This window comes from Erinaceus europaeus, chromosome 20 (genome assembly GCF_950295315.1).
Source record: "Erinaceus europaeus chromosome 20, mEriEur2.1, whole genome shotgun sequence".
NCBI classification, from domain to species: Eukaryota; Metazoa; Chordata; class Mammalia; order Eulipotyphla; family Erinaceidae; genus Erinaceus; species Erinaceus europaeus.
The window spans coordinates 24,955,087-24,967,721 of record NC_080181.1 but is presented as its reverse complement, the minus strand read 5'-3'; the positions used below and the strand labels follow the sequence as shown (position 1 = coordinate 24,967,721).

Below are 12,635 nucleotides of genomic sequence, written 5' to 3'. Positions count from 1 at the left end.
GGACAGAAGAGAAGGAATGAGAAAAAGGTAAGATAAGCCAAGAGGGGAAAGGAAGGCATGTGGAAAGATCTGGAGGAAAGAGAAGAGAGCAGAGATGCCGGCACAACCTGTGGAGAGGGCTTCCTGGCCTAGACCGGCCCTCTCCACCTGCAAGGGGAAGCTTCATGAACAGTGAAGCACTGCCAAAAATGTCTCTCTTCCTGCATGCTTCTCCCAATGCATACCAACTGATACCTGCCGATCCCAACCCAATAATGCAACCAGTACCACCTTGGCATGTTCACTTCGGACTGCATCCAGAGACATCAGACAGGGAATGTCACCTCTTTAGCTTCATTACTCTGGTGAGATCTTTCCTAGCTCAATTCCATTTCGGGTGGTGCACTTCTTAACCAACCTCAAAACCTAGATATAGACCAAGGCCCATAAGATAGGGCATATGCACATGTATCCATAAGTTAGGGGAAAACATAGACCTTTAAGCAAAAGTGCACAACAGCTTGCAGTGCCAATGAATGTAGCAAACAAGCAGAAAGACCTAAAAAGACACCATAAAGTATCTACTTAGATCTAAATACCCTCCTCACCTATTGCACCTGCCTCAATCACTCCAAAGCTAACCTTGTCAGACAAAGTAAGGACTACAAAAGCTGAATAAGGGCAAGAGACTGGCATGCTTTAATGGTGACTCTTTAGTCACTACCAGGCCAACCCATCACCTGGGGCCCTGGTCAGGGAGTCCTGGGATTCCCACACAGACATGGTGGGACTAGACCTCTAGCGGATCCTTCTCAGAACTGTCACTGGTCACCTCTATCAGGAATAACATAATGGACCCCTTTGTGGGCCCCTATAGGACCTTTAAGGGAGGGGATGGGATACAGAGTTCTGGTGGTGAGAATTGTGTGGAACTGTACCCTTCTTATCCTATGGTCTTGTCAATACTTCCATTTTATAAATTAAAAAAAGTTTCTCCCTCTCAATTTCTCTTTTTTTAATTTTTAAAAATATTTATTTCCTTTTGTTGCCCTTGTTTTTTTTAATTGTTGTAGTTATTATTATTGTTGTTGTTATTGATGTCATCGTTGTTGGATAGGACAGAGATAAATGGAGATTGGAGGGGAAGACAGAAAGGGGGAGAGAAAGATAGACACCTGCAGACCTGCTTCACCGCTTGTGAAGCGACTCCCCTGCAGGTGGGGAGCCGGGGGCTCAAACCAGGATCCTTATGCCACTCCTTGCACTTTGCACCACCTGTGCTTAACCCACTGCTCTACTGCCCGACTCCCTCAATTTCTATCTCTAACACAAACAAACAAAAAGCCACCAGAACAGCAGATACAAGCTGGTACTGAGCCTCAGTGATAATCCTGCAAATAAATAAATAAATAAATGGAATGAGTTGGGGTAGGAAGTTCCCCAGTGGCACAGACACTTTGACCTTGACCAGCAGGCTCCTTTTCTGTCTTTCAGCTTCCTTTGTAAAAGGAAGTATTTATTGATCTGCTATTGTGTGCTAAGGTGGAACCAGGTGTGAGGCTGTGGTGCTACCTCTCCCAGCTGGCAAATGTTTGCTGACCTGGGAGAAGCTATGCTCCCAACTGATGGTGTGAGGAGAGGGGCCCCACCTGACCTGCCTAAGGTCACACTGCTGGAAGCAAACAGAGCAGACAAAGGATGTCACCAGGAGTAACTCCAGCCTGCTCACCTACTTCTTGTAGCTGTGCCAGAAATAAACACTGCATTGGGGAATGGGGGGGACCCTAGGTCCTGTTCAGCCAGGACAGGACATCAGATAAGCAAGTCAGGTCTTAATGCATGAGGACCTAGGTTCCATCCCCAGGACTGCCATGTGCCATAGCTGAGTACTCTGGTCGTATAAATCAATCTTTAAAAAAAGGGGGGGGGGGAGTACCAGACAGTAGCACACTAGGTTAAGTGCACATAGTATAAAAATACAAGGACCATTGCAAGGATCCAGGTTCAAGCCCCTGGCTCCCCACCTGTAGAGGAGTCGCTTCACAAGCAGTCAAGCAGGTCTGCAGGTGTCTCTCTTTCTCTCTCCCTCTCCATCTCCCCACTCCTCTCTTAATTTCTGTCCTATCCAATAAAAAGGAAAGAGTGGCCACCAGGAGCAGTGGATTCGTAGTGCAGGCACCAAGCCCCAGCAATAACCCTGGAACCAAACTGGGGGGGGGGGGGGGGCGGAGGAATGGGGAGACTAAATAGCTCACTTGGGTAGTGACCCAGGTTCTAGCCCAATATCCACTATGTAAGTGATGTGGTCTTTTTCTATCTATCTAAAAATCAATAAATAAAATTCTAAAGGAGAGCAGGAAGGACTGGAAAGACAGTTTAATGGTTCTGCAGGACACTCATGCCTGAGGCTCTGAAGTCCCAGAATCAATCCCCTGCACCACCATAAGCCAAAGCTGTGCAGTGCTCTGGGAAAAAAATATATATATTTTTTTTAATTAAAAGTGGGAGTGGGAGTGGGAGTCAGGCAGTAGTGCAGCGGGTTAAGCGCAGGTGGTGCAAAGTGCAAGGATTGACGTAAGGATCCCGGCTTGAGCCCCTGGCTCCCCACCTGCAGGGAAGTCGCTTCACAGGCAGTGAAGCAGGTCTGCAGGTGTCTATCTTTTTCTTCCCTTCTCTGTCTTCCCCTCCTCTCTCCATTTCTCTGTGTCCTATCCAACAATGACAACAACAATAAAATAACAAGGGCAACAAAAGAGAATAAATAAATATTAAAAGAGAGAGAGAGAGAGAGGGAGTGCAGCAGTAGTGCATAGGGCTTGCACCAAGAGCAAAGGCCCCAGCCAGCACCTGGAGAGCACTGGGCTATGGGCCTGGGACAGGATCTGAAATGCTCTTGTTCAGAAGTGCTCGCTTTGTGGTCTGGTAGGTGGTGCAGTGGATAAAGCATTGGACTCTCAAGCATAAGGTCCTGAGTTCAGTCCCTGGTAGCACAAGTACCAGAGGGATGTCTTGTGTTCTCTATCTCTCTCTCTCCCTCCCCTTATCTTCCTCATAAATAAATAAGTAAATAAAACCATAAAAAAAAAAGTGCTGAGAGTCGGGTGGTAGTGCAGTGGGTTAAGCGCAGGTGGTACAAAGTGCAAGGACTGGCATAAGGATCCTGGTTTGAGCCCCTGGCTCCCCAGCTGCAGGGGAGTCACTTCACAAGCGGTGAAGCAGGTCTGCAGGTGTCTGTCTTTCTCTCCCCCTCTCTGTCTTCCCCTCCTCTCTCCATTTCTCTCTGTCCTATCCAACAATGATGACATCAATAACAACAATAATAATAACCACAACAATAAAACAAGGGCAACAAAAGGGAATAAATAAATATTTTAAAAAAACTTTTTTAAAAAAAGTGCTGGCTTCTCAAGAGGAGGATACCAGCTCCTGTGCTGGGCTGAAGGTAGCCAGAAGAAGGGGCTTCTGTCCCTGGCCCACCTAATGGCACAGATCTCATGCCTGATAGGCCTGGCCACACACCTGCGGTGCTTCAGCTTGTACCCCATCTGCATCCACTCAGGGCTCATCAGGCCCTGTGTCCCCCATGTCACAGTAGGACCTGTGGGGAGCCAAAGAGGAAGTGACAGGGCTGACAGGGAAGACACTTGAAATTTCAGAAGGGAATGGGATGGGTTCAGAGGGGGCAGGCCTTTGGGACAATGTACCAGTCTCACTGAGGGGCCAGGTGGTGGCACACCTAGTTGAGCACACATGTTACCATGCATAAGGTCCCAGGTTCAAGCCCTGCAGGCAGGAAGTTTCAGGAGCAATGAGACAGTGCTGCAGGTGTTTCACTTTATCTCTCCATCTCTATTTTCCCCTTTCACCTCAATTTCTTTATTAAAGAAAAGGTAAATAAAAAAGAATTGAAAAAAATCTCATGGGGGCCAGGCAGTGGCGCACCTGGTTAATCGCACACAATACAGTGTGCAAGGTCCCAGGTTCAAGCCCCTGGTCCCCACTTCCAGGGGGAAAGCTTCACGAGTGGTGAAGCAGGGCTGCAGGTGTCTCTCTGTCTCTCTCCCTCTCTATCTCCCCCTCTCCTCTCAATTTCTCTGTCTTTCAAATAAATTAAAAAAAAACAAACTCACTGGAACCTAATGAAGTTTATTCATGCCTGGTCAATTTAACCCCTCCCCTTTTTTGTCCCAGGTAGAGGGGATGACGGAGAAAGAGACATCACAGCACCGCTCCAGTGCTATTGACACACCGCCTTCGCATGATGCTCCTATGTGGCAGCTGGGGGCTGGAACAGGCTGTGGAGGGGTTACTAGCAAGATCACTCCCACCTGCCCCTCTGGAGTGCCTCCATCCATGCTAAGTGTGCGTTTCTAGGCCAGGCCCTTCTCTGACAAGTAGGGCACCTGCCCAAAAGACACTTCCCCTCCCTTTCCCCTAAGAGGTGGGAAGGCAAGCAGGGACCCAGCCAGCACGTGGGTAGTGAGCCTGCCCTGTTCTCACAGAGCTACAAGCTGAGCACTTAGTATTTTTTAGACATCGTTTCCGGAATTAAAGACCTGACCGCGAACAAGTCAGACAGGTTCTTGGAGCTAGAGAGAAAATCCCACATTCTCAGAGAGAAAAACACCTTAAGTAGACTGCAAGATGGCTCAGTGGTAAAGCACAGGACTTGCACATGTGAGGCCCCTGGTTCAAACTCTGGCACTACATATGCCAGAGAGGTATTCTGGCCTCTCTCATGAAATTAAAAAAATAATAAGTAGATGATTTCTTTTTTCTGGGTCATCACCAAGGCTTCACAGCTCTGGATGGAATTTTTTAGACAGAAACAGAGATAAAGGCAAAGAGGGAAAGAGATCATAGCTTCCTCCAGTGTGGTAGGAGCCAGACCCAAACCTGGGTCTCAAGCAAACGGCAAAGCAGGTGAGCTATTCTGACAGTCCCCATAAAATAATTATTTGTTTATTTGTTTACTTATTTACTAAAGCACTACTCAGCTTTGGCTTATGGTGCTGGAGACTGAACCTAGGACCTTCGCTGCCTCAGGTGTGAAAGGTTCTTTTGCACAACTATTATACTGTCCCCCACCCCTGCCTGTTTTTTTCTTTTATATTTTCAAAGCTGGTGAGACTTGTGGTTTGCTATGTGCATGGCCCAGGTTCCAGCCTAGTACCACATGGAAGTACACCACACTAGAGGAAGCTGTAGTGCTACAGCCTCTCTCACTCTAAAAAAAAAAGTTTATTTTATTGGTTTGTTTTTAGAGAGAGTGGAAGATAGCACAGCCCTGAAACTTCCTTTAACTCGGTGGTGACCAGACTCAAACCTGGGTCATGCACATGGTAGAGCAGAGCGATATCCAAGTGAGCTATTTTGCCAGCCCCAGGAAAAGTTCTCAAACCCATTCCATGTCACAACATGCTACCAACACTTGTCTGAGAACAGCATCTCCCAAGGTCACTGGTCTATGTTTGGGCACCTTCAACTAGCCATCTCACTCCCAAACCAGTGAGCTGTCCCTCTCTCTCTCTTTTTTAAATATTTACTTATTATCTTTTGTTGCCCTTGTTGTTTTATTGTGGTTATTATTGTTGCCATCGTTGTTGGATAAGACAGAGAGAAATGTAGAGAGGAGGGGAAGACAGAGAAAGATAGACACCTGTAGACCTGCTTCACCACCTATGAAGCGACTCCCATTCTCTCTCTCTTTAATTATCTTTATTAATTTATTGGATAGAGATAGCCAGAAATTGAGAGGAAAGGGGGTGATAGGGAAGGAGGGAGACAGAGAGACACCTGCAGCACTGCTTCACTAATCATAAACTTTCCCCCTACAGGTGGGGACTGGGGGCTCAAACCTGAGTCCTTGAGCTCTGTAACACGTGCACTCAACCAGATGCACCACCACCAGGCCGCTCTCTTTTTTAACAGGAACACTGATCAGCTCCAGCTTACAGTGGTGTGGGGGACTGAACCTGGGACTTGGGAGCCTTAGGCATGAGTCTCTTTGCATAACCATAATACTACCTCACCCATGAGCTGTCTTTTCAGCCTTGAAAATATGGGGGGGAAAATGAACAAATAGGGCTGGGAGGACAGCATAATAGTTATGCCAAGGCTCTGACCTCCCAGGTTCAGTCCTCAGCACCACCATAATAAGCCAGAGCTAAGCAGTACTCTGGGGGGGGGGGGGGATCCACAGGCACAAGTGGACTCCCAAGTGGCCCCCGGAGGGCACAGATCAAATGTTTTCTGTCCAGGGTCCATCCGCCTCTGCCACCATCAGTGTCCAGTTTTGCTTCCCAGCAGTGACCCACAAGCAGAAGGCCCCAGGGTCTCCCCAGGGTCCCCACTTCTCTTGCCTACCCCCTTCAGCCCTGAGTAGCCAGGCAGAGGTGCAGTGCCTGGGTTAGACAGAGGGAAGCACACTGGGGAGACCCTGCCAGGCAACAAGCAGGATGCTCTCGGACCCAAGATGCCAGACTCTAGTGCCACCCCCTTTGCTGGTTCCTGAGCTCGGGCCCCCTCCCCTTCCCCTTCCTCATGTGTGGGCCTTGGCTGTAGCAAGGCCTCGCAGTCCTGTGGGCGGCAGCGGGAAGCCGCTTTTCCAAAGGAATAGGAGCCTGGCGGCGGGACCAGATGGAAGCAATTACAGGCGGGAATCAGAAGAGTCCAGAGATGGGGGCAGGGAGGAGGGAGCTGCCTGGGGCTGGGCTGGTGAGCCCACTGCCTGGACCCAGGTCCAGGGGACAGAGACAGGTGCCAGGAACCACAGGGCAGCACCTGGAGCCCAAGCAGGTAGCAGGGAGGCATGTCTACATTTTTGTCCCCATACACGGTGTAGTGGAGTACAGCCCTTCTCCCCTTCTCTGAAGGAGGCACAGGACAGGGAGCTGGGAAGCAGTGGGGAGGGACCCCCTTAGCAGCTTAGGCTCTGTCAAGGCTCAGCCAGGCAGTTTAATCTCTCTGAGCCTCCACTGATTTATGTGCAAATGGGCTTGATGAAGGGCAGCAAGAATAATCACAGCTCACACTCCTGGTTGCTTTTATTTTCTCCCTAAACATACTGGGCCAGGCTTTTAATAAGTGCTTGCTTAATAAATGGCAACACTTTTGCTCCTTGCTTAGTGCTCTGCATTTTTTTTTTTTAGATTTCTTTACTTATTTTAATTTTATATATTGACTTTGCATAGCAGCAGAGAGAATTTGAGGGGCAGGGAGTATTAGAGGGAGAGACACCTACAGCTCTGCTTCAACACTGATGAAGCTTCCTCCCTTCTGGTGGGGACCAGGGGCTTGTGTATGGTAATGTCTGTGGTCAAACAGGTGTGCCACCACTCAGCCTCCCTTTTAATTTTTTTCAAGATCTATTTAATTATTTCATATGAGAGAAGTCAGAGCACCACTCAAGCACATGTAGTACCAGGGAACAAACCAGGACCCAGGATCCTCAGGTATGCAAGTCCTGTGCTCTACTAGCTAAAGTATCTTCCCCTCCCCCATCTAAGTTCTTTTTATTATCATGATCCATTCTTACTGAGGCTGCAGGGGCAGGGAACATAGATAATGGGTACAAGGGCACCCCGCAGAGCCTAGGAGGTGGCACAGAGGATAAAGTATTGGATTCTCAAGCATATGCTCCTTACATGTGCCAGAGTGATGCTCTGGTTCCTTTCTTTTCTTTACTTCTTCTTTTTTTTTTTTTTTGTAACTAGAGCACTGCTTAGCTGTGGCTTATGGTGGTGTTGGGGGGATGAACCAGGGACTCCAGAGCCTCAGATGTAAGAGTCCCTCTGCATAACCATTATGCTGTTTACCGCCCCCCCCCACTCTGGTTCCCTCTCCATCTCATAAATAAATAAGTCTTTTAAGAAAAGTAAAAACTAAGGGGCCAGGCAGTGGCGTACCTGGTTGAGTGCACATGTTGCAATGTGCAAGGAGCCGGGATAGAGACCCGGTATCCACCTGTAGGGGGAAAGCTTTGCAAGAAGCAAAGCAGTGCTGAAAGTGTCTGTCTCTCTCCCTATTTCCTCCTTGCTTCTCGATTTCTGGCTATCTCTATCCAATAAATAAATAAATAAATAAATAAAATTAATTTTAAAAAAAGAAGAAGAAAATGGGGCAGGAGGAGTTTCCAGCAACCTCTGAAGTCACACTCTGGAGGAGGTCTTGCACTGGAGGGAGAAACAGGAGGGGGGCTGGCCCAGCCTAGCCCAGCCAACCTTTCCTGTGTCCCCCTCACCACCAAGAGAAGCACCCAACGCTCAGTGACAGCAAGGGCTGGGAGCAGCAGCCAGGGCTTCAGATTCTAGAGGTATCTCATTATCTCTCTGCAGGGTAGTGGTGTGGCAGGTGCAGGGTAGTGAGTGACCTGGCTGGAGGGTCCCTGGGCCCACACAAGGGGTCAAGGCTAAAAGGACAGACAGCTGTTCCCTCCCCAGGAAGGGTGCAGCTCCCATTTCCAGCCCTCAACTGAAGCCAACAGCACCCAGTGGACACATAACAGATTCCGCTCCCACTTGACACTTGTTCTGTAGAACTCAGATGGACACATACACACACAAATACAGGTGTCCCTTCCACAGAAGTCCAGAACACTCACAGGAGAGAGGGGCTGAAGAAGGAAAGCAGGGATGCCATGACTGCAGCTGCTGGCCTGGCCATTTCCTCCTGGCTACCAGGCCGGCAGGTCAAGACCTGCAGGGCAGGGGGAAGGAGGACCAACAGCTAAGGCAGCAGGAAACCTCCAATCACAGGCTGCTGAGGAGCAGGAGGAGCAGCAGGTAGGTCCAGCCTGCAGGGGGCCCCACATCCACCACCCAGTCAGTCGTCTGGGCCAGGGACTCACTGGGTGCTGGCTGCTGGGAGCACAACATGCACACATTGTCCTAGGGCTCTGGGGAAAACCAGGGACAAGGATCTGGAGGGTCCCCTTCAGAAGGCTGAATTGTTCTGCATTCTTTTTTTTTTTTTTTTTTAAAGGGAGGGGGGCAGGCAGTAGTGCATCGGGTCAAGTGCACAAGGTGTGAAGTACAAGGATCTTACCAGCCTAAGGTTCCCAGTTTGAGGCCCTAGCTCCCCACCTGTGGGAGGGAGGGGGAGTCGCCTCACAAGCGATGAAGCAGGTCCTCAGGTGTCTCTCCTCCTCTCTGTCTTCCCTCCTCTTGATTTCTCTCTGTCCTATCCAACAAAAATGACAGCAATAACAACAACAATAAACAACAAGGGCAACAAAAGAAATAGCCTCCAGGAGCAATGGATTTACAGTGCAGGCACTGAGCCCCAGCAATAACCCTGGAGGCAAAAAAAATTTTTTAAACAAAAAGTAGGGCAGGGGGATAGCATAAAGGTTATGCAAAGAGATTCACATGCCTGAGGCTCCCAAATCCCAGGTTCAGTTCCCTGCACCACCATACACCAGAGCTGGGCAGTGCTCTAATAATAGTAATAATAATTTTTAAAGTATTTATATATTACATGTTAAAGGATTTCATGAGACAGAGATAGATTCCAGAGCACACTCTTGTGCATGAGGTATTGGGGATCTAACCAAGAATTTTAAGCACCCAAGTTCGATGCTGTATGGTTGAGGGTGCAAACCTCAGAGAAAAGAAATTCTCAGCTCCTGGGGAGTAGCCTCATTGAGCAAAGACCTAGTGAATGTGCCCAGATAGGGCCTGGCTGGGCACCCAATTCAGGGCAAGTGCCAACTCAGTGTGGGTTAACTACAGAACAGACCCAGGCAGAGGGGGACAAAAAGAGGGTCTAGTCTGGCTACTTCGGCTGGTGAAGAGAGAGAGAGAAGATGGAGCTACCCCCAGGTATCAGGGGAGTCTGGGCAGTGCTAGCCAGCCACTGGGGGTCTTTTTACTAAGAGTTGGCCTGTGGACACCTGTCCCGCCAAGTGTTCTCTGTGTCTAACCCAGCATTAGGGTGCACACAGAAACTTGCACACACAGAAACTTGCAGGATTTGTTACAATTCTGGAAAGGAGCAACTCTTGATTAGCCCCAGAAATCTGGATCCCAGACATGTGGTGCAGGAGGCAGGGAACTACATTTCTGAGGAACAGGGAGTTAAGTCATGGCCTTGAGTCTGGACAGGCAAAGGAAGAGAAAAACAACAGCTCAGGGTCTGGGCTTTCTCAACCCAGGCCTCTCCAGGGTAGTGGTGGTGGTGGGGGGGAGCAGAAATTCACTCCCAAGCTCCAGATGCTTTGGCCTCCCCAAATCCAAGAAGGCAACTTTCCCTTCCCCATCTAGCTCCTTTGTCCAGCTATACCCTCTTAAGCTCTGTCTGCTTGGGCTGGGGCCTGGGGTTCCAATTCCAGCTGGCCCTCAACTAGCCCATGAAGCCGGGACCACCGGGACAGCCTGGAACCCTGCACCCTAATGCTGGGTTAGACACAGAGAACACTTGGCGGGACAGGTGTCCACAGGCCAACTCTTAGTAAAAAGACCCCCAGTGGCTGGCTAGCACTGCCCAGACTCCCCTGATACCTGGGGGTAGCTCCAGAGAGCCTGTGACATGGACGCAGCAGGAACAGCAAACACTCATATACCTGGTCCTCTGAGTGGCCGCTTTCCTAACTTAGCACTTACTGCCTGCTTATCAGCTCACTGAAGATCAAGGGAGGCGGGAGGAAGGGCCTGAAGGCTGGGGGTAAATTGGGCAGCTCCGGAGGGGTGGCTATGGCTTGTGACAGCTCAGCCCACACTGAGCTGGTTCCCAGGGCTCACTGAAGAACAAGTTCTCCTGAACTTGGCAGGCACCCTGTGCCTCCCTCCAGCGGCGGAAAGCAGAGGCAGCCCCCCGAGAAGCCTGTTGGGGGTGCCAGCCTGTGGGTGGCCATGAGGTCAGACAGGCCCAGCTGAGCCCCCCCCCCCCCCGTCCCCGCTGTCTTGCCCCACCAGGAGCCCCCTCAGCTGGTCCCTAGGAGACCCAGTCTATGGAGAAGAGAAAGCAGTAGCCACACAGATCAGGCTTCAGAGAGTGGGACCCCAGCCCGGGAGTGCAGGGGGACAGTGCTGGCAGACATGCCGGCAACTCCAGCGGGCTGGGAGGTCCCTGCTGGGAGGCCAGTTCCCCGAGCAGACAGCTGGGTGCGGGGTCTGCCGCCCCGCCGCCGTAGGTACCCCGTGTTCACCCCTACCCCAGCCCTTCCTACCACCCACCAGCCAGGCAGCTCTGAGGCGCGGTGGGCTAGGCCCCAAAACCCCTTGCATGCGACGTGGAGCTGGTGCCCAGGGCGTGACCAGCCTGCAGACAGACGCCCCCACCCTGGGGCTCTTGCTTGGCGACCTTGCCACCCCAGCACCCAAGTGCAGCCCGAGAAACCCGGCGGCTCCAAGAACAGCGGCGGGTCCTCTGGACGGGATGGGGCGGTGGTGGGGTCTTGGGGCTCCGAGGATGCTGCCGGCGGGGGCGCAGGGATGGAGGCTAGAAACTTTCCTGCCAAGAGCACCGTCCCGTCTGCTCACTCCCCGGCGCCCAGAGCACCGACTTCCCGCGAAAAAGCAGGGCCAGCGCAGCGCAGCGCAGCGCAGCCCGGGTTGCGGCCGCCCCACCCGCACCCAGACCCGGACCCGGACCCGCGCGGCGCCCACGTGCCCGGCCCGACCACCCGGGGGCGCAGGGCCCGCTTCCCGCCCTCCAGTCCCGCGGACCGGCGCCGCGTACTCACCCGGGCGGGTGGGGCGGGGCAGGGCGGCCGATGTGCGCGGCTCCGATCCGCTAGGCGCTGGGCGGGCGGCGCCGGGTCGGTGCGCTCGGCCGGGCCCTGTCCGGGTGCGGGCCGGCCTGCGAGCGGGCGAGTCCGCCTGCGGGAGGCGGGGGCCCGCCGGCGCGGGGCGGGGAAGGGGCCGGGCACGCTTGCGCACACGGCCGGGCGCCCGCTCCGGGGAGCCGGCGGGAGGGCGCGGAGGAAGGGCGGAGGCGGAGGAGGAAGGGCTGGGCGAGGCCACGGGCGGGGCAGACCCCGCGGGGTGTGCGGAGCGCGGCCCGGACGAGGGGCGAGGGGCGCTGGGGGCTGGGGGCGCCTGGGAGGCCCTGCCGGACGGGGTAGGGGCGCAGCACTGGAGGAGCATGCGGGGAGCCTGTCTGGGAACAATGCACCAACAAAGGGTTCTTCGTGCTCCTGCACGCTGAACTGGGCCGTAACCTGACTTGGTAAACTGAGGCACGGAAGAAGCGAGACTTGTTCAGGGAACCCACCCTCCAATGCAGTGCAAGTGCATGGATAGGGACCTGGGCATTTCCTGAATGTTAGCCCGGACCTGCCATCCCCCCACCCCCACTGGTCCTCTGCACCCCTCTTTTGCACACTTGACCTCCAAGGAAAGTTCTGTTTCGGTTCCTTACTAATGGCGCCAAGCATCCTGCTTGGGGGGGGGGGGGAGGGGTGACGACTAAGACACCCTATAAAAGAGAATAAGAGCCCAGCTGCTCTGAAGACACAGAGCTCTGACCTTTAGGAACACAGTTTCACCATCAGGCCCCTGAACCAGTTCCTTGGGTTCAGTCATCCCAATAATCCCAGGAGCTTCCCCAGGCAGAAGACACCCCCACAGGACAATCCACAGCCCTGACAGACACTGTGGTGCAGTGCTGAGGCGCCAGTACCAAGGCCCCAGAGGTTCTAAGGGAAATGTCAGACC

General features: G+C 52.4%; 1 protein-coding gene across 2 annotated transcripts in view; it reads right to left on the bottom strand.

Moving 5' to 3' along the window:
- ST3GAL4 (ST3 beta-galactoside alpha-2,3-sialyltransferase 4) overlaps nt 1-11,788 on the bottom strand; it is a 52,417-nt gene extending 40,629 nt beyond the window's left edge. For both annotated transcript variants that reach the window (XM_060180159.1, XM_060180160.1), the window contains exon 1: nt 11,663-11,788. The gene's annotated coding sequence lies outside the window, so the exon portion shown is untranslated. The remainder of the gene's footprint in view (nt 1-11,662) is intronic.
- Between the last annotated feature and the right edge of the window lie 847 nt (nt 11,789-12,635).